We start from the raw sequence: 23,704 nt of genomic DNA, 5'->3' as shown, positions 1-23,704 counted from the left end.
CGCAGTGGGCTGCCACACCAGCACCACGCTGCGAGACTGCCAAAACCATCTGTACACCGCCCGCAGGTAAAGGAGTTTAATACGGGTCTGGCGGATGGTGCTTTGGCGGTCCCACGGTGGTGCCTTTCTAAGGGTCATATCTGGGATTTAGAAAGGCACTGCAATGGGAACGCCAAAGCACCATGCCGATCAGGAACACAGGGTGCATAAAGACAGGGGAGCACACCATGTACCCCCTTGCATGCACGCCATGGCCAAGAGGCAACAGGGGACCCTTTGTTGCATCTCCACCACCCTTTTTATGGCGGTCGCACTGCAATGAAAAGGGTGGCGGTGAGGCTACACAAAATATGCTCAGTGGTGCCGGCTGCGGCACCGCCACAATATTCTTTACAGGAGAAGACTGCCGGCCCAGCAGGATCCTTGATCCCAGCGGTGCCGGTGGCCTTTGGTGGTCCAACCGTCGCAGTTGTAATCCTTCTGGCGCTCCCACAGTGTGGTGCTTTTCAGACCGCCACAGCAACTACCTAACACGGCTCTAAGAAAGGTAAATGTGATGATGTTCTCCATATTAAGATAAAATGCATGCTAAGGATTTTTTTTAAATCATTATGTAATCCAAATGTTATTCTGTTCAAACTTTTAAAACTTTTTTGTATGCTTATATATTTCGAATAGAGCAATATACACCAAAACACATCATTCCAAATAGATTCCTTATTTTGGCAGGCTGGCCTGATGTTTTAGTGTATGAGCCTTTTTTTGATTTAGTATTGCACAAAAGCACACCCAATATCGCTGTCAACAATACAATGTTTTTTATTTTTTTATTTCAGTGCTGAAGCTTGGTTACAAAAGAAAACAGACATATGTGAAAAAATGCTAAAAATCATAAAATCGAGCAATGAGTACACGATGTAAGTAAGCATAGGAGCAATATGTTTGAAACGTATTCATATAGGTATTTACATGTGCAGAAGAAAACATTATAGAGAACATACAGTAGGGTAAATACCAGTGGTGGCTCCTCCACTAAGGCGGAGGAGCTTCTCCCCACTGGCTTCAATAAGAAAAATAAAATGATCAAGATGTGTCATTATTATCTTTTTATTTTTCCTATTGAAGTGAGTGGCTCTCGGGGTGGGGCAAGGCTGGCCAGAGCTGGGAGAGGAGTGGTTTACACTCCTTAAGTGCGCATCTCTGCTTGGCCGGCCCTATTGGGCCAGCCAAACAGTCCGCCTCTCTTTGCATGTTCCCCACCAGGCTTGCTTTAAACAGCCAGGTGAGGAACACGCAAAGCCTCCAAGTCCCCGTCTGAGCACCGTGGTTCAGTGCTCAGACCAATCACAGCACTGTATTGCAGAGTTGTGATTGGTTATGGGGAGGCTGAGAGCCCCAGTGCTTCGTGCTCCTTCCTGCAGCCAGTGAGACAGGAAGAAGAGGACAAAGAAGAGGCAGCGGCCCACTGGCCCAGGTAAATGTTGTTTTTTTATGTTTATTTGGTTCTGTCCCGCAACACTCCCCCCACACCCACCCAGGCCCCATCACTCCCTTCCCCTCCTCATCACTCCTGATTGGTAGCAGCCGCTACAGGTGAATACATGAAAAATACTAGTGGACAGGTAAAATATTTAACTGCTATAATCGGCTCGATTTCTGAAGGAGATCTTTTGATTACTTATTCTTTAATCAGATTTAGGTGGCTGATGAAGCTGAAAACCTTGGTTGCAAAGTTTAGGTCAGAAATAACATAAAGGAAGACATTCCTTTTTCTCCAGGTCCCTTACCATCAAGCTCCAAGCATTGTTTTTTTTAAATTCTCAGTTCTCAACCTAATCTCAGGAAAATAAGTTATCAAAACAGTTGATTAGTGCAAATACAATCAATTTATACTCTAAAATGTGTACTTTTGTGGTAAAGATAAATGAAGGTGCTGACAAATTCCTCGACTTTCAGGAAATTATCTTGTAACTCGTATGTTCCTCATAATGCCCAAAAAACCATCTGCTGATTATATCCCTTTAAAAAAAAGGCAAGAACAAGGAAAACCTTAACGCGTCTTGTACAGGAATATTGGAAAAATAGACCCTAATCAATGTAATCTCTTAGGCTGCCCCATGGTATTAAGGGTTATGAGGAGGTCCTAAAAACTATGGTAAAGGAAAATCATCAAAATGGCTGCTGTATGAGTTATTCCCCAAATTGGGTAATTTACATATGGAGCTGGGAATACCAGATCCAATAATTTGTGTTTTTGCTCCTTAGAGGGAGAGCAACGTCCAAAAACTGCATTGGAATAGGTGGGAAATTATGTAGGTGCTTTTGTTCTTGGCCATGGGACGATGGAGTTATGATGACTTTTACTTTCACTGGGGGGAGCTTTTTTAACTCCTGCATGTTCCAGTATGGGCAGTGGCTCAAAGCATCAGCCACTCACAGGCTGTGCTGGTACACAGTTGACTCCAAGTAGATTTACCAAGAAGTTAAGTAACACAGCAAGACAACTTGCTGCACTCCGTTGCATAACATGTAGGGGGCAGAAATGTGCCATATCCTCTAAGAAATTACGTATTTCTGCTCTCTCCCTGTGTTGGGGCACTGACACCCTTGTGCCATGGAGCAAGGATGCCTGAATTACAGGCAGGATTATTTTTGTACAGGAAGGGGAACTTTCCTGCACATAAAATAATCCTTAGAGGTATTTTCTTCTTTTCTACATGGGCTGCAGCACACGTGGAAAATGTAAATAAACAGGAGAAATAAAGATATTTCTCTGTGTTGTGCCACACTTGGAAAGGTGTACCATTTTGACACAATCCCAGGTTTAATGATTTTAGTAAATCTGGAAATGTGTCTAAATCCATAACCCTATGCATGGGAATGTTCATGCTCCACCCATTTAACACTTTCTCAATGCAGAGTAACTTCCATTATCTTAGATTTACTAAACCATGCAGAGCCACGCAAGGTGACTTTGCATGGCTTAGTAAATTCCACTTGTGTTTCCTTGCGTGACGCAAGGGCAATGCAAGCCCTCAGTAAATTTGCCCCTAGTGTCCCAAGGCATATACAGGTGTGCCAGATCTGAGGTTTGCAGACCTGCTAATTCCAGGCATGGAGCCACCATAAATTTTTACTTGCCAAGACCAGTGACCAAGTTGGGATACCACTGCAGGCATCTCATAACGAGGGCCAATGAATGAGATACTCTCAAAGTGGATGTAAGAGGAGTAGAGGAGCAATCCGGAGCTATTCAATAGTGAAAGAATCACTAACTCAGAGTGAAATTAAATGACAATGAATCTAGAATTTAGACATTCCGAAACTCTCTACTTGGGATATGTCAATGGGCCTACAATATATCATCTTGGTGGCTTCTAGAGCCTTCGTATGACAGGCCTGTCGAGAAAGGTCAGCCCATTCCCACCTGCTAACAAAAGTGTGCATGGATATTTTGAAACAATTGAAAAAGTGTAGGCACTTAAAATAAAAATGGTGGCTTCATGTGATGCTATTTCAAGTATTATAGGTTGCCAGGTCAATACGATCACAGGCTTTGAGAAGATAACCAATGTTTTTTTATGATTATTATCAGAAACTTTGCATTGAGGGGGTATGCTGCTGATGATTAAATCTTTCTCTATTAGAGAGCCAAAAATGTTAGCTTTCTCTCCTAGGCAGGATTTTCAATCCTTGAAACCCCATTTCTACAGCAGAAGTTGAAGCTGCAGTTTTGTCTCGTCCAACCCGAAAGGTTGTTGGTGAATTCAGGATAGCGTCAGAATTTCTAAATACATTAAGCTGTGCTGATGTGCTGCAAAAACATGCACTGTTGTTAACAGTTCAACCAACAGATATAATTTCGAAATCATAGAAATACACAAATATGGTACTTTTTCTGAAGAAGAGGGAGCCTCTCACAGATGCATGTTCGCATGAGCCAATTTCAGTGGACACGCAAACGTCTACTCTAAGATCTTGGCAGCTTTGGTGAGTAGATCCATCTCCAACATTGTTTCTCCTTGGCATCATGCCTGTCTTATGGGTATTGACACCACTGAACATACCAGTGCTATGTGAATTAAGTGCTATATGGCAGGTAATGTTCAGGGCATGACTGTCGTCGAAGTAGAGCAACAGTTGATATAGCTTCTCGGCGGTATGCTGAACGGAAATGGGTCTAGAAAGATATGGCTTCATCTCTCATTTTATCAGCTAATCTCAGGCTTTATATGATAATCTAGTGGCTAATATAATAATGGTGGGACACGTCCACCCTCAGATTTGCACAGGTACATGGCAGCAGTATTCCTGTTGTTCCATATTATTTGCCGTTTACTTAGAGAGGTATCTGTAATGTTTGATAAAGTCATCAATTAATACTTATGGCATTTTGATTAGAGTGATGGCATATACGGATGATGTGATAATTATTACACTTGAAGTTAATTCTGCGACATAAATTCTGTTAAAGATAAAGCTTTTAAATTTGGAACCTTTCAGGTTATAATGTAAAGAAGGATACCATGCAGATTGCATCCAAAAAGTATTGCCACAGAAAAAAAACATTGAGTAGTCTCTTCGAATTACTTATTTGGGAGTCACCATACCAGCAGAATTGAACAATCTTACAGAGTAAAATTATGAGCAATTGCTTCAGAAACCAAGATAAATCTATAACATTTTCATTGCATACCAGTAGGTCTTGTAGGAAAATACAATATAATAAAAATGTTGATATGTATGCAATTTCTGTATCTTGCTTGAGCAATTCCTTTAGTCATGCCATCCATTTTAATAAACAATTAGATTGAGCAATTTGTAGTTTCATATGAGGTTATTATAAGTAGACAGGGTCAAAATTGTAATATGCTCATGTAATTCACATCAATTTGCATTATACTTTAACACGAAAAAGCCATTACACCACTTTGAGTAATTCAGCACCATTTGTAGTAACTGTTACTGTGAATGAGACCTTTGTGGTGAAAATTTACCACAAACGCATGGGAACAAGAGGACATGACTGGCTAAGCCCTAAGTCCACCCTATGCAGCCGTCTTCCCACCTAACTGTAAGTCCTAACTCTACCTTAGTCCCACTGACCCCCTTACCTCACTCACATTTAGCCCTTAAACGTGCCTCTCCACAATTCCCTTTTCTGCCTTTAGCCCTAAGCCCCAACTCTGCCTCACCCAAAGCTCCTGGCCCAACCCCTAAACTCTAACCACCACTGGACTTGCCTTCTCCGTTCCCTTCCCAGACAAGCTCTAAGCCCTATATTCCGGGCCATTTTCACACCCCTCACCCTTAAAAAAACTTTCCTAACTTGAAAAACAATACCAACCCTGACCCTAAAACACCCCTAAACACACACTCCGACCCACAACTAAGCCATAACACATATCTAACCCCAAACACATTCCCCCTTTGAACCCTGAAACACATACCTAACCCAATGCCCAAGCACACCTCCAAACCCTAAAAACTCATCATCCCTCCCATCAACAAACCTTACCGTCCCCTAAACACTAACCCGAAACCAGGGCTCGATTTGGGGTACCACGCGGGTGGACGGCGTCCCCCACTTATTTTACCGGGAGGGCGCCGCCCCTCCTGCCAAACAGCTGGACTTCACTCTTTGGCATCTCTGGGCTGAGGAGCGCTGCATCTTTTGTGACGTCACTTCCTGTTGTGACACCACTTCCGGTGACAGCGTCCCCCCACTTCTTTTTTTACGACATGTGCCTTGCCTGAAACACAATCCCAACACTAAACCATAAAACACCCTTCACAACCGCAATAAACCTAACTGCATTAGGACTTCATTGACCAAAAGTGCGTTCTGAAACACTTCTAAATTCCACTTTCCTAGTGACTCAACCTCTAAATTTCATATCCAGACACATCCTCAAATTCCCCTCATAGATCCCGAAATGCCAAATTGATGTCAGCTAGGAGGAACCCTTCCAAATCACACCCCAAGAACACTCCTGAAACTAGTCCCAAACCAGGCGTTAAAAGCAAGCAATATAGCCTATTAAAACTCAACAAAACAACCCTTCCTTGAAAGACTTTTTTCCAAACAGAACTGCAAACAAAATTTCAATATCTCAGCTACCAGAATCTTGAGTGAAATCAAGTTTAAACTAGCTAGAACAATATCAAATTTAGCCCAAAAAACATGCAACCATAGCCCTTTTGAGACACCTCAGAAATTAGTGAAATCCCATCTAGAAACTAGGCCCATGAAATAACGTCCTATAATCCACCTTTCTTCAAATCACCTTCAAACAAAATTCAATATCTCACCTGCTAGAGACAACAGATAAATAAAGTTAAAACTAGAGGGAACATCCTTGTATTTGTTACCAAAAACATGCAAAATCAAGCATACTACTAAGCCTCAATGACCAGCAGAATCCTTTTTAGAAACTCGCCCAAAAACAGCTGAATTCACTCCAAATCACTTTTAGACACATTGCTATATACCAGCTATAAGATCAAGACTCAAATTGATTTAAACATAGTTAGAAAAATGCCTAATTCGAGCCCCAAAAACATGCAATGTCAAGCCTACAACTAGGCAAGCAAAATATGCAAAATGGCCTTTAGAAACTCCCCGACAACAAAACTTCCCATGGCCAAATTTGCTCAACATAAATTTCACATAAAGTTTCAATTTCCCAATTATCTGAATCAATAGACATATTTAGTTAAAACTGGCTGAAACGCTGTTGAATTTGATGTCAAACGACACAAAATCAGGAAAAAATCAAAACCTGAAAAACACTGACAAATGCACCTTAGAAATCTGCATTTTCTTAACCCTTCCAGTTGCTCGTGTGGTGAAATTTTTATATATTAAATGTTTTGCATTAACATGACATTAATGCATAGTTATGCTAATTCTAATGTGGAGAGAAATAATGTTATTCACGTTTAGTTTTATAATAGATAATGTAGGCCAGAAATTGAAATGAGTTAACATTGGTTGCCAACTTTGTTTTGTGATACGTGAATATTTTATTTCTAGGTAAGATGAAGTTCTAATATTGTCAAGTGCAAAGCCATGTGAAGATGTTGTCTTTTCTTTGTGATTATCATAGAATGTTGTTTTAATTAATAGCCTATTCAAGAGACAGCTCCAGTGTGCAGACTAGAGCTTCTTTTGTATCTTGTTATAACAGTGTAAGTCTGAAGGCTGCAGAGAGAAGCTTGTAGAGTGAGAAATCTTCAGAGCATATCAAGTATATAACTGCATCATATCACATCAACCTGAGTGAATCGTTTTTTGCAAAGTGGGTGTATTTGGGTAAAATTTTAGAGTCTGTGTGTCTTTAGGACAGAATAGAACAGAACTGAGCAGGAGACCTTAGAGTGCTCTCTCAGAGTGAGGACTGGCACTCTCTTTTGTCTTTCTTCTGTGAAGTGACCTCATTCTAATTCGTCCTCTACTTCCTAGGATTTATCCTATTTGATTCCCTATTAATCGAAGCATATGCATTCTTATTGTAAATTTCTGCTAACTTGATTTTTGCCTTATTTAAACAAATAATCTTTAAGAAATCTTCATGGTTTGATACCAAAACATTCTCTGTCCTTTTTCTGGAGCCTAATGTGCTTCATATAATATTGCATGTATTGATTTGTTGACCAAGCTCAAGTGTGAGGCACCAAAATCCTTGGGGGATTTACACAGCTCCCAGTCTATCCATAGAAGTGCCATATCGTTCTTACATTTTCATAAAGGAAAGCGCTAACAAATCTGATAGGAGAAGATGGTTCCCAACTGGCAACCATCTATGAAGTGCATGGTCCTGGGAAGATAATGGATGTCAACCACTCACCTGCCTGTGCCACCTTCTGCACTTAAATGCACTTTGACTTGAATTCACTTGCTATGTGTGAATGGGGCCTGCATAATTTTACAAAACAGTGCTTCTTCCTTCCCAGTATCTATAATGACACCACCTTTGACCTTGGGTGATTCAAACGTCTAACTGAGGAATTCGTTAGCCTGGTCATCCCCAGAGTCAGGGGCACAGGACACTCGCCCTCAGGCTTGGCCTTCCTAGTAAACATTTTTTAACATCTTCCTGTAGCACACACTAGACCCACCGGATGGTAGTGTATTTTGTAAAAGGCCAGGTTACAAGTTGCGGCCCACCAAACAGACACTAGATGTAATATGTGAACTGAACGAAGATCGAGAGACCAAAATATCACATAATGTGTCTACTTAGATGTCACAATAGTGCAGGCTAAATCAACTACTGAAACATAAGCAATGAATAGGATAGCTTGCTAAAAGCAGTATACATACAGAGTGGAATAGTGTGGGTGTATGGGAGTAACAATTACAGGATGCAGTCTTTCCAAAAATCAAGAGCATTTGGAACTGAAGCCTCCATTGGGATGTGAGAAGGCATTAATACAGCAGATATGCTAATACTTCTCAAAATTTTACATAAGGATGTAATGTCTTTACATCCAAAGGGATGGAGTTTCAGACACAGGGGCGGTTCAGAGAAGGTGTTTTTATATCTTCCACTTTTTGAAAGAAGAGCTTTCAAGAAGGAGGAAGTCTGAGCCCTGGGGTTGTTGCTGTTTGACTGGGACAGCCAATCCCTGGTCTAGGTAATATGGGGGGCCTGAATGAAGAGCATTGGTCATAATTCAGGCTAGCTTACCGATACCTCTCACCGAAATGAGAAGCAACTTCAGAGTAATTAACATTAGAAAATATGATCAAATTTTATGGTGCCTGCCATCAAGCTTGTGGTGTGTGCCCCCTAAATACCGAATCAACAATATAGATAGGAAAGAATATCGAGGATAGAATATCAAAAATAAAATATAGACAGGGCGGTAAGTCTACATTTTCAATACCTTACTCCATAAATATGTACCAACGGTGTACATATATTTTTAACATACTTAAATGTGTAGTTAGGAATAGTAAATCCATACCTCCCACTATGCACTTACATTTCAACATTTTGTCCCTTAATATTCTGTCCTCTATAATAGTATGCCACGAGATTGCTGATGTTGCTATTCAGTAGTACAATCCAGGATAGTTACTTCATTTAAACTTGATTTTGAAGGCAAGGTGTATGAGAAAGAACTGATACTCTGCCCTCTTAGATAAATGACTGCAGGTTCAAGTCTGTGTCCCAAAAGAGGCTAGTGATTTAACACAATACACAATGACGGGGTGGCAGTTCACAGAGAATACTATTAGAAAAAGCTTGGAGGACTGCACTAAAATTTGCTGGTGGAATCAAAAGGAATTCTGTGTTAGGTGACTGAGTTTGAGTCATTGCCTTGGCATCCAGGTTTGGATTTCAGATGGATCCTGGGCTATGATTACAAATGCTGTAGGAGAGGAAGATTTAAAATGCGGTGGAGTTATCAGCATAAAAGTGATGTATATGATGTTTGCATGTCTGAGAGTGGAAACATATGGTTCTGTGTATTGGCTAAAAGAGATGGCTCTTTCTTTTGACCTTTTTCTATCATGTGGATTGTTCTTCTTGCAATACCCACAGTTTCATACCTTGGGGTTCTGTCTTCTTAAGCTGTAACAATCTAGTTTTCTTTAAACAATCTTCACTGCATTAACTTTCTTCTTTGATAGAGACTATCCTGTGGACCATTTATGTGTGTGCTGCATGCATGAAACCCCGTTCATGCACCATTAGCAGATCCAGTATTACACTTACCAACAAATCTGTTTCTTGGAGAATTTGTTGTCTAAACTGGGTGAACATACATTGATGCATGAGCATTAGAGTCACCGTCAATGCATGAATTCACCAGCTTGTGTAATCTACTATCAAACACGTATTTAGTTGTCAGATGTCTGATTCACCTTCCTTGGCGCAATCGCCTTGATACCACATTGAACATCATAATGAACAGTGCCATCCGTATTAGACAGGGACTGGAAGATCTTTTGTGCATCATCTTCATCATGTCTTCCTTTTCTTCTGCTGCATGAAAGTTATTGTTCAGCCAAGCTATCTGGAAGAGTGACCATTCGAGGACCTTTGTTGCTTGCACCAAAAACAATGAAAAGATTGAGGCACAACAATGGCGGCTGCATGCAAAGAACATATAAAAAGTGTTTATAACAAAGATTAGAGGCCAGAGAAGAGCGGGGCTAAGATTGAGACATTTCAGAACCACCAAATTAGGGCCATGCTGTGGTCCTAGCCAAAATATTGGAAGCAAGGCAAGTCTCCATTCACCACATTGTCTCTTATTTCCCCTGAAATTGGTCTGTGAGGTTATTCTGGAAGGTCGCAAGGATGCCTCATTTTGAAGACTTGAAAGAACAAGGGTCTCTGAAATTAAAAAAAGTATAGGGTTCATATGAAGGAGTGAGGGCCGCAGGGTAACACAAGGCAAGTTGATTCACTTTTGTGCTGTCAGGGCAGCAACCTACTTAGAGCTTCATCACTCAGCCTCACTTGTCCATCTATCTGGGGTCTGAGCAACAACTCAACTACGGCTCGCCCAACTGGTGCTTGTCTGGTTTTGAGAGTCTGAGAAGGGCTTAGGTTGTGAACCCCTTCTCAGATTTAGACTTCCTTGGCCTAGCAGGAGTAGGTGGCCTTTTCAAGTTTGTGTAGATTCTACTCTCATGTTGCCAGCCTTCCTCCTTCATGGGGTATATTTGTTCAGCAGTATACAGTATACAATAAATAAATAAATACAATGAAATGGTCCATGGATACCTTTTTCTATCTCCAATTCCTCTTCTTGCCCTTTGGAATCCTTTTACTTATTCAAAAGCATCTCTGCCTGGCACATGTCTCTGCATGGATTTCTGGGCCTTCTCTGATTACCCCCCTGTTTGGTGTATGGACACACAGCATTCCGCTGCCCCGCTGGCTAAGCTGATAAGTCTTTAATATGATTAGAATTTGTGCATCTATCACTCACATACCCTCATCCATCACACCGCGACGCACTGCATCTCAAAGCACAAAAAACACACCTCATTGGTCATCACTTGTAACATGACAACACTTCTCATATAGGCTGAAACAAAAATAACACCTTCCCAATCAAACACCCTACACGGTGTGACTTGCTATCAATGTCTGTAGTCACTTCAATGCCCCACACATGGGTAGTAACTGCTAGACAAATACTGCATTACAATACTAGGCTACAAGTAAGCAGAGGTTCTTCTTCAAAGTGGCAGACTTGAGTGACATAGTCCAGATATCTAAACTAACTAAGAACCCCTTGCCAACAAGATATTTCTCTGCAAAGTGTAGGTTCTGTAAATCTACTAGCGGGCAGGGCTCAATGTCCTTCATCTTCAAATTCTGATAATGGCCCAGGAAGACCCAGAGACTTCAACCAGCCTTAAAGTAATACAGTGTGGTTTAATTTTCCTACCTGTCAGGGTTCTGCATACTTCTATTGTCGGTAAAGGCAGATTGTGGGTCATATCTTTGCAATGTGAAAACTTAGCGAGAGAGGACTATTTTCTGAAGATTCAGCAAGGATAGCCTAAGACGATGGACCCAGCCTTAATGTGTTAGGGGGTAGTTTGTTTATTTTTCTAGCTAACAAGGCTCAGCATACTTTCATCTTCTAATGCTGATAAAGGTGGGTTGCAGGTCATATCTTCACAATACGAAGGATCAGCAGGATGGGACCAATTGCATAGAATTTGGCAAGGCTAGGCTGAGACACTGCGACTTAATATGTCAGAGAGTGCTCCCAGGTCTTCAAGTACTTTCATCTGCTAATGCCGATAAAGGCAGATTGCTCATCATATCTCTGCAATGCGAAGGGTCAGTCGGATGTGACCACACATCCATGAATCAGCAAGGACAGCCTGAGACATTCCAACCAGTCTTGTTGTACTTAGGGGTAGTTTGATTTTTCATGCCTGGCAGGTTGGAGCATACTTTCATCTTTCAAACCAAAGAAAGGCAAATTGTGGGTCATAGTTTCACAGCGGAAAGGGTCAGAAGGAGAGGACCAATTGCCTAGTATTCAGCAGTGCCAGCCCGGGACATTGCGACTAGCCTTAAAGTGGGAGGGGTTCTCCTAGAGCTCCATGTACCTACATCTTCTGATCTGGATAAAGGCAGATTACGAATCATATCTTTGCAATTCGATGGGTTATCAAAATGGGACCAAGTGCCCATGAATCAACAAGGCTAGCCGGAGACATTGCAACTAGCCTTAAGTGGTTGGGATTTTACTCCTGGCTGGCAGGGCTCAGAATACTTTCATCTTCCAATGCAGATAAAAGCAGATTGTGGGTCATAGTTTCACAACGCGAAGGGTCACCAGGATGGGACCGAGTGCCCATGAATCAGCAAGGCTAGCCCGAGACTTTGCAACTAGCCTTAATGTGGCACGGGTGCTCCATGGTTTTGCTTACTTGCATCTTCCAATGCCCTTAAAGGTAGATTACCAGTCATATCTCTGCAATGTGACGTGTCAGCAGGATGGGACCCGCCGCCAAAGAATACATTAAAAAAAGATGGTGCATGGCCCTGCCAATCAGGCCTGATACCATTTGGTGCTAGAGGGCTGCAGTGGGTAGGCAATGGTGCTGTACACAGGAATGCAAGCAAGAAGATTAGACTTCCTATCCCCGACTAGGGAGTAGTGTGCTGAGGTCTCCTCGTGTCTATGGGCCTTGGTGCCACTTCACCTGCTGTACTAATGATAACTTCTGCGCTGCACACATTTAATAACTATGGGGCAGATGTATCAACTGACTTTTTAGTCGCAAAGGCTGCGATTCGCAAAAAAGCAGCATTTGCGACTAAAAATTCGCAAAACGGTATGTAGTAGGGAAATCGCATCGCAAAATTAAGGAATCGCAAAATTTGCGATTCCTTAATTTTGCATAAGCATTTAAGGAATCGCAAATTGCGATTCCTTAAATGCTATGCAACAAGCATTCAATTTTTGTGATTTCCCGTTAAGAAATCGCAAATTACCACCAACTTCAAGTTGATGGTAATTTGCGATTACATTCACAAATGCACTTTTAGGCATTTGTGAAGGTGCCATATGGCGCACATACATGCCCTTAGGGCATGTACGTGCGCCATATGCGCACACATGTTCATTTCAGGAGTGCATCAGGGCGTCCTTATGACACCCTTGCACCCTTGAAATTATTCTCAATTTGCAATTCTCAAATTGCGAATCGCAAATTGAGAATGACTTCATATTCATTCCTATGGGCCTCCAGGCCCATAGAAATGAATGGGAAAGAATTCCTTAATTGCGATTTCGCAATTTGCTAATCGCAATTACGGAAAACTAAGAAATCGCTAAAAAAAATCGATTTTTTACATACATCCCTTTTTGCAATTCTCAAACAGCGATTCTCAAAAACAATTGCTTTTTGAGAATCGCAAACGGGGATTTTCATACATATGCCCCCTAGTCGGATATATCCATATTCCAAGCCCTGATGACATACTCTACCACCCAATGTGTTTTTCTTAGTCCCAATAGAGCCCCCAATAATAATAAGCGTCAGGAGAGATTTACATGTTTCAAGTGGGCTGGTCTTTGCTGTCTTTGCTGTGCACGGACGTTATCCCTAGCCTCGACTTCTACATGAGTTTCACAATCTAGGAATCAGATGCCATGGTGTCATAATTTCTGGCGATCCCCTTGCTTTATGTTTTCTGAGATGGGATGAAAAAGTTAAAACGAAGCGGTGGTGCCCCAGACACAGCCTTGAAGGACTCGCACGGTCTGAAGCATTTTCATGGGGATTTAGTGCATCCTGACAAACAGGACACAATGTGTTGCCTTCCGATGGAAAAAAAATCACAACGCTGTTATAAAGCAGCAGCAGCAACTGCACAGTTTGAATAGTTTAAAACAAAAAAAAGACACACTGCGAACCCTGCCCGATCAAGTTTACCAAACAAGATTCTCCTGGTTAGCTCCTGAAGAGAGGAAAATTACTTTAATTCAATGACGCCCAAAAGGAAAGCATCATCACCACATTCTTTTGCCCCTTCATTTTCATTCTCTAGAGATACTGAGCTGAAGTCTCGTTTCTTGAATTCAACAAAAAAATAAACATGCCTATGTTTCACTGTCGTTAAAATAAGAAACTACAGAGCCGCGATAACCAAAAAATTGATAGCAAACAGACACCATGCTGCTAATAATATGGCCGAAGGCAGTGTCAGGATGCATTTTGTGCTCCAAGCACCAGCGCCATCTTGTGGTAGAAGCGAGTAACGGCGCTTCATTTCACCTTTTCTGCAAAAGTGCAATCTATCCATAAACATCAAGCTATTCCATTACTCATACATCAACAAAGAGACATGTGGGAGTTTGATAGCTGCTGCCAGAACCTACTAATGTAGCTGCTCTAATATTCTGCTTCCTTGCTCAGCCGCAGCACGCCATTCAATAACCAGTGCCAGTCTCCCTTCAAACTGACAATTTTTTTCAACAAATGCCTTTCACTGTGTGGTGCTGTTCTCTCAGTAATCCTACCAACAATCGAGCGAGGGACCCCAATAAAAGAGGGCCAAGCGATAAAACCTTGCAACAGTTTCTAAATACTGGAGAACGGATGCTACATTTTGTCAACCTGGCAATTTCCGTACTTGGAAATATCAGATACATGAAGAACCTGGGCCACCTTTACAGTGAACGGAAGTCAATCTAATGTTTGAAATCGACGGCTGTAATGTATAAAATGATGAACACAAAGGCCAAGATTTATCAATATTTGACGCAGCACAACGCAGCAAGGCTGCTTGCAGTGCTACGTCAAATGGAGAGGACTGGAGTGAGCCATGTGTACCAAGACATGGCACATTCCTGCTCTATTACTGCTCTGACACACTTTGGGGCAGATTTATGATAACTGGCACATCCCCAGGGATGCGCCAGTTATTTTGCGCCGCTGCTCCGCCAACCATGGTGCGCCGCATTTACAAGGTGACGCATCTGTGCCGTAAAGGTGGCGCATTGCTGGAGTTGTGTTGCAAGCGCGACACAGCTCCAGCAAGGCTCGGGGGTGCCCCATCTTTACAATGCTGCGTCAAGACCTACGCCTGCTTCAAGCAGGCGCAGGGTTTTGACGCAGCATTGGCCTGAAAGTGGCTGAGTGAAATCTTATAGATTTCACTCAGCCACTTTTGCGAGGTGCACCTGCCCCGGAACGCCCACCCTGCGCCGGAACGCCCACAAGTGGCCAGGGCTTTACAACGTGACGCACCTGCCTAGATGCGTCACGTTGTAAATGGGTCGTAGGGTTGCGCCACGTTTACGCCGCAGTTGCGTGACGCAAACGTGGCGCATTCCCAACATAAATCTGCCCCTTTGTGCTGCCTAGCGCCGGCGCAGGCATCATTATGCCATGGTGCAAGGGTGCCTGCAATTGCAGACAAGATTGATTTTGTGAGAGAAGATGAACCATCCTACACAAAGACAATCCTTAGAGGCATTATCCCTCTTTCCAAGGGGCATATTTACAAGGGGATATCGCCACCAGGACGTCACTTTTCCTTATTTACAAAGAGACAACAAGCCACTTAACGTGGCATAACGCCACCTTGTAAATAAAGCTATTGTTCACACTTCCCTTAGTGTGAAAGGGGCGTGCAATGGGTTTTGCAGTGGGCGTTCTGCCCCAATAACCATTGCTTTTTTACGCTGCCCCACTTACAAGTCTGGAGCAGCGCCAAAAACTAAGCCAGGGAAAACATGGTCTTAGACTGGTGACACGAGGAGAAATTATTAATTTCTCATTGTAATTGATCTGTCCATGTGTGCTACATTCTGCAGCATCATAGAAAGAGCAAATTGCCTTTCAACATTATTTATGTGCAGGAAGATGTCTCTTCCTGCACATAAACAATCAACCCAACATGGCGCAAGGTAGCTTTATTATTGGTAGCGCTAGGGGAAATACAGGGGTGCACCGCTAGGGGAAATACAGGGGTGCACCGTATTTTTGTATATATGGTGCATCCCTGTATTTTCAAAATGTCGGAGCACAACATTACCAATTTTTGAGTAACACTGTACTTCGACTTTGTGTTGTATATATCCCCCTTAGTGTGCTGCTCAATACAGCACACTTAGAAAGAGGTGAATGATAGTTCTCCACACTGTGCCTGTATAGGGAGTACAATTTTGACACATTGCCATGTTTACTTGCCTTAGTAAATCCCAGAATGCACCAAAATACATTTGTGGATACATGGGAACACCCTCTCTCCACCCATGGAATGCCTTCCCAGTGCAGAGTGTGGCAACACAAGGTGGCATAATGTGGATTGGTGAATCTGACTTAAGTATTGTGTTGCCCTTGTTGCACTGCATGACGCAACGGCGATGCAAGGAAAGGCAATCCTTTGATAAAACTGGGCCTATCGGCAAATGCCCCCACTGGTCAGGAAAGCCGTTTTGGTGGAAATGCAGGACAAGCTGGCCATCTCCATATATTTTTGCTATGTCACACACAAACCCAAAAAACGAATGTATTTGCTTCTAAAACACAAAAAAGAAATATCCCTGAAGTGCTGAGTATGTTCCCCTGAGACTGTGGGAAATGTCAGATTTTTACAGCCATTGCATATCATGTTTCACAAGAAAAATGGATATCAGAAGGCCCACCCTAAGTGGGGCAGTTCCAAACTATCATTAACTGATGTTCCTGTGATGGATAGGTCACAAGCTAAAGGTGGCAGCACCAGCTGAGGCTATCTCATCAGAAATGAGTGGCTCCCTCACCTCCAGGCGAGGCAGTGAACCACAGGATTTATGGAACAGAAGCTCTACTGAGTTACTGTGGGGTTCCCTCTCCATAGAAACCTAAATGAGGCCCAAATCCTCATGATTACCAGCACTTTGGAATGATCCTTGCCATCAAAACAAGCACTGTCTGGAATTGAATGAAGAGGCACACAATTAACTTGCTCCAGAATGGCGTACTATAGAAAATCCACCTTTTCTGCATGGTCATCCCATTTTTTGAACTCTATATTTTTGCTGGTGTTAGAACTCTGTGCACTTTACTCTGCTAACCAGTGAGCGTCCGAGCTCCCCCTTTAAAGTATTTAAAAGGCACGGGTTATGCCCTAATCACCCCAATCAATCTGGGCAGAAGCATACAGAAGCAAAAAGAGAATGATGTCTGGGGATTGATACACAGCAGTTATTTCAACTAGGGAAGAAATACATTATTCCCTTGCGTGAGACCCTAGATTCCAAGTGTAACTCATAAACAATTTGCCCACTTACGGAGTCTTTCTCAATTGTTCCACCAAGCTTTCTAATCTATTTTTTGATATAAATATATATATACATTTTGTCACACAAAAAAACGTACATTCAAAAATCAAAGGTCCAACAAAAAAACTCCTAAACCTTTCCATACCCATCCATTTTAACCCGGTTGCAATAAAATACATACATGAAAGCAATCTGAGGGGGGGTAATCCTTTACACACACATTAACAGAGGGAAACTCCTCCTCTGTTTAGTCCATGTATTGCCTGTGTTGTCAGGTTCCTATATACACATTTTAATTCAATGGACTCCTCCTCTTCTTCTGGCCGACGCTTTTTGGCTCACTGAGTCGGGCCTCATTAGGACATGGATAACACAACAAAACCAAAACCCACCTACAAAACAATTATACATACATTAAAACCTTGTAGCCTCTGCCTTTGTAACAGTCAATGCCATGTTCTTGACATGCATGGGCCCATGCATGTCCATTAAGAAAGCCAAATTTTATTTGTGACCACCTCACTCAACCTTCGGATGGGTAATATATCCAATGTGTGTCACATGCTTCCTCATGCTGTGGGTTACAGTGAACCAGAACCACCTATGTAAAGCACTCCACTCTTGTGTGCAGCTAATCTTGCATTCAAACACCTCATTCTTGTCATTAGCCTTGCTACACATCCCAGTGCTCATAACCTGCACTGTGTGATCTTCGTATGGAATTAACCGTATCTGCATAAAAAAATAATGACAAGCAACCTACTCATGAGTGAGCTTGCCACAACCCTGGGCATATTTAACAAATAATCCTGCAGCGCAGAAAGTCACCTCACTGCACTGTGATGCATGATAAGGAAAGATTAGGAATATACCGTACGTAACAATATACGGCGCATTCCTGTCATTTGCCAGTGCTGGCACACAGTGTGCTGCCACCAAAGTGCAAGAGTACCTGCATTGTAAAATGGATTGTTTTGTGCAGAAAGGGAAACTTTCCTGCAAAAAAACAATCCCCTGGAGACATTTTCCTCTTTGTATATGTGCTGCAAAATGCAACACACATTGACAAAAAAAGTAACTAGGACAAATAAAGATATATCTCCTTGTTACACCTCACCTAGTGAGATGCAGCACACATCACACATGGAAACAGCAAAAACGTGGAGAAATTAAACATTTCTCCTCAGTTCGCCAGGGTAAGATCAGGTTTTCCCTGGTCTTAATTTAGGTGCTGCCCCATATTTACGTCACCCATGTAAACATGATGCAGTGTGAAAATCAATGGTTGTTGCAGTGGAACGCCCACAGCAACAACGATTGCCCTCCCCTTTCATACTAAGTATAGTGTGATAGGGGGTCTTATTTACAAGGCAGCGTTAATCAATGTTATGTGGCTTAACACTGCCTTGTAAATAAGACAATGCCTATATCACCACCACAACGTCTTTAAAAGTGATGTTGTGATGGTGATAGGGGTTTGTAAATATGCCCCAGAGTTCGCTCAACAAAAGAAGCTCTGTAATTTTTATTTAATCCAGTAAATGAAATTATGTGTTATAGAACGTTTACCTTTTTTTAAAATGTTTTTTAGCTAGGTATTGATTATGAAATTTTTTAATTCTTTGTAAAGTGGATCTCATTGTAGATCTACATCTTATAAATACAATTATAATGATGTATTGTTGTATTTATAAGATCTGTGGTAGGGATTTTTGTAGGAGGCTTACAAGGATGCATGTCTGGGATTTTGAGCTCTACATATTCAGCTTGATGATTGAGTCTTCAGAGAAGATGCTGCTGGGAGCTTTCTATCTGCTTGTGTGTGCCAATACACAGAAAAATAGTTTAAAAACTATAGTTTTATAGACGATGGTTGAAAGGATATATTGTAGTTCTGCTATGGTGTTGGGAGGATGGTGAGTGCTGCGATCTTTTTTGAGTTGTTATATTCATTTGAACAGGTGCACTGGTATTTGCATGATGTGCACCAGGAATTATGTATGTCGTACTTTGGGCATATTTACTAAATGTTCACACATCTTATGGCAACAAGCAAAGTTGTTGTGCTGTGATGCATGAATGGGAGAGAGCTGAACGGCACCATATCTAATGAAATATAGCGCTCTTCTGCCATCTACCTGCGCTGGTGCACTTGAGGATGCCTATTGCCAATGCAGGCACCCTAGAGCCATGTGGCAGCTGGCATAAGTGTTGGTGTTGGCAATTAAGTGCTGGTGCCGAACACCAGAAACCACAGGCTCAAGTTAAGCACTGGATATGATACTCTCCTCCCCTCTCCCTAGTGCTGGTGCTGATTTCAGCTGCCATGCACGGGGCTCACACCTAAGCACCATAGTGCTAGGGTATGTGCCTGAGTCTAGCATAGGTTTTGTACAGGAAGGATACCCTTCCTGTACAAAATACTGTGCCTAGACACACTTCAAAATGTTTCCCACCTTTAATGTGTGCTGCACAGTGCAGGGCGCATGCAAAGTCAGAAAATAAAGGAGAAATTAGAACATTTCTCCTATTAAAACCTGCTTTACAGCGGCGTTCATTTTTGGTGCTAAACCCTGTCTACTAATGTTCGTAGATATAGTTTTGCGTCAAAAAGCATTGGTGGTTGCATGGGAATGCCCATGTACTACCTATGTAATGCCCCTTGACACAAAGTAATGCAAAACAGTGTTTCGAACTGCGTTGCGTTACTTTTCTATAGAAATCAATGCTAATACCAATTAGCATTCATTTGTTAATCCCCAAATAGATTTAGCATTGAGTTAGCATTACAAATGTAATGCTAACCTGATGCTAAACCTTTGTGAACCTGAGCCCAAACTGCCAACTCTGATCCAGCGAAATGAATTGCAGTAATTTCGAACCTCCTGACTCAGAATCAGTCCTATAGTGGGGGTGCACCCTCTAAGCAATTACCTGCATATCATTTCCCCTCTTCTCTCTCACTCACTCACTCCCTTCTTTCTTGTCACTCTCTGTAACCACCCTGGTGCTGTTTCATCTCAGTCATACCAGTAGTAGTTGCAACATCAGACAGCACTTGACCCCTTTGATAAGACATTATACATTTTCACAGTTTTTACTGAAGCTTTAAGTCTGCACCATGACAATAAACAGCTGTTTACAACTGCCTAAAAAGCCAGAACCTATGATTAATGAAAGGCAAAGTAATCCTTACTTCACAAGTTTTATCTTTTTATTTTTAAGTGTTTTATTACGTTTCCAGACATGGTATAATAACAGTACCAAATGTGCAGAATAGCATGACAATGTGGCTCTGGAAGCCATATACAGGAAATCAGCAGAATATGGTAGTATAGGTACCAACATCTTAACATGGCATGGCTCAGTGTAGGCAAAACACATTAACAATGAACTAGTAACTTGTGGAACGTGGAGACCGTGTGAGATATTATTATAGCATGATGAATAGTATTGTCAGACGGGGAAGAACCATCTGTGCTTGGGGCCCGTTTGTCGTGTAGTTCCTACTAATCCGGAGGATCTGCCCAATGTTTGGACAACATAAACTAAGGACTTGGTGCCATGACTGATTCTGTACACCCCGCAGGATATGTTGGCCTATAGACCAGTTAGCTCACAGTGCCACCGTAAGGCCCCCCAGGGAGGTTGATAGACAGAAGCAGATAAAAGTGATTACAAGCACCAAAAGCCATATTTCTACCATGGTTCTACCATGGTGCTAAAACAATGTATATATGCAGGGATATAAAACATGGCAGTAATTGAGCGTACTCCTGCTATGTGAACCCTACTTTAAGTGTACCTAGAGTGTATGTAGGTGTAGAGCCAAGACTCCTCCCAAAGGGACAATCCAACCCAATTGCCTGGTGGGAGGGATTGAAGGACCTGATCTTCGTCACAAACTGGCCACCCCTCACGAAAGACCGCTGTTTGGTGATTTCTCAGCATGTGAGGACCTCTGGTGTCAGCTGGAGTGCCTCCTCTGCTAATCTGTTGGGATGCTCATCTTTTATAATAGCAAGCAGCCTTGAGATGTGCATGTAGATCAGGCATGTTATTCTTATGTAGATAGCCCCGTGGATGAAGATAGAGATTACATTTGTACATAGAGTGAGAAAAGACTTTGTACCTGTTTTTCAGGGCATTGTGATAATGTTGTGCGAAGCTAGATGTATAAACAAGATTAGTTTCAGGGAAACAAATCCAACATTGTCAAGCATGCAAATTTGTGCCAAAGGTCACCGCTGAAAATGTTATTTGTGAGGACAATGTGAAATGGATTGTAGTCTCTTCGGAGTCGCTGGAGGTTGGAGCAGTGCACTTTTTTCTTCAAACTGTGCCACCAGTTTTTTCCTTTCACTTGAGAACTCATACCCTAAAAATGGGACACTGAGGTGGGCAATTTTTGATTTTTTTGAAAAATAATTTGTTATACAGGTGAGCAAACTCAAGGATTATGTGCTTCACTCTGGCCAAGTGTTCCATTAATTCATTGTCTGTCAGAGAGATATTGTCTACATAAGACAATGCATCCTGATAGAAATTTTGAAGTCACTCTGTGACCCTGGCTGAAAACATCCTGGGGCTAATCCTATACCCCAGGAGTAATCGACAAAATTGGTGTTGAGAACCAAGCACTGAGAATGCTGTCAAATACCTGCTCCTAGGCACTATATTTTGGTATAAAAATCAATTTGTGATGTCTAGTGTCATCTTGTATTTTTTCCGCTCAATGTTATTCCTTAGTGTGGTACTATGTGCATTTTGTACTGCAAATGTACATATGGATGCATTCAAATGTCTGTAATCTAAGACCAGGCGATATGAATTATCGAGTTTCATCACCAGAAACAAGGGATTATTCATAAGTGAGGTGCTGTTCTCAATCACACCCAGGTACTCAAGTTGATCTAGGATCTCCCTGAATTGTTCCTTTGCTTCATGCTTTTGTGGGTATTGTCTCTGTGGTTGAGAAGTCGATTTTAATAGAATTGTGTGATGAGGTGAGACATCATCCCACCCAACATGACTGTGGTAAAGTGCAGGAGCAAGTCCTAATGCCCACTCATGCGCGTATGAATTTTTAACTGATTCTGGTACGAGGTCGAAGAAAGCAGGTAAAATACCTTCTTCCCCGTTTGGGCAATCCATTACAAAATCAGGTGGAGAATCTTGTTTGGCCAAAAGAATGTCATAACCTCAGGTCAGGTTCTACCAAAAGAGACCCGTTACTTGCTTCTGTATCGAGTGTTATTTCATTTAAAGGATGTGGGACACTTACCCTTGTAAAAAAAAAAACTAAAGAAAATGATGGACGGAGCGTTGACAATACAAGCACTCACCCCCAGTCCACTGATCTGGGTTTAATCCATCACCATTCTTTAGCCCACTCTGCCACCCCAGTTCAGACATGGCCATATGCAAATCAGTCTGACCCTGTGCCTCATGGGAACAGTCCAGCCCGAACTGCCAAGTCATGCCTTCCCTTGACCGGAAACAAGCTACTGAGGACCGGTTTCTGGCATTTCAGCCTTCGTCAGCCCGGCTTGCTTGAACCCAGTGGCAAAGTGAGCAAGGGACTCACGTCTGAGCATACCGTGCCAACTTATGGCGAACAAAGAAAAACCAAAGGAAATGATGGACGGAGCGTTGACAATACAAGCACTCACCCCCAGTCAACTGATCTGGGTTTAATCCATCACCATTCTTTAGCCCACTCTGCCGCCCCAGTTCAGACATGGCCATATGCAAATCAGTCTGACCCTGTGCCTCATGGGAACAGTCCAGCCCAAACTGCCAAGCCATGCCTTCACTGGACCGGAAACAAGCTACCGAGGACCGGTTTCTGGCATTTCAGCCTTCTTCAGCCCGGCTTGCTTGAATCCAGTGGCAAAGTGAGCAAGGGACTCACGTCTGAGCATACCCTGCCAACTTATGGTGAACAAAGAAAAACCAAAGGAAATGATGGACGGAGCATTGACAATACAAGCACTCACCCCCAGTCAACTGATCTGGGTTTAATCCATCACCATTCTTTAGCCCACTCTGCCGCCCCAGTTCAGACATGGCCATATGCAAATCAGTCTGACCCTGTGCCTCATGGGAACAGTCCAGCCCAAACTGCCAAGCCATGCCTTCACTGGACCGGAAACAAGCTACCGAGGACCGGTTTCTGGCATTTCAGCCTTCTTCAGCCCGGCTTGCTTGAATCCAGTGGCAAAGTGAGCAAGGGACTCACGTCTGAGCATAGCCAGCCAACTTATGGCAAACAAGTGGTACAAAAGGGGGTGGTGATGGACGGAGCATCTGAACCAATCAAACACTCACACCCAGTCAACAGATCTGGGTTTAAACCATCACCGTTCTTTAGCCCACTCTGCCACCCCAGTACAGACATGGCCATATGCAACTCAGTCTGACCCTGTGCCTCATG

Source organism: Lissotriton helveticus, chromosome 4_1, assembly GCF_964261635.1.
Source record: "Lissotriton helveticus chromosome 4_1, aLisHel1.1, whole genome shotgun sequence".
NCBI lineage: Eukaryota > Metazoa > Chordata > Amphibia > Caudata > Salamandridae > Lissotriton > Lissotriton helveticus.
Note: the sequence above shows the minus strand (reverse complement) of the source record.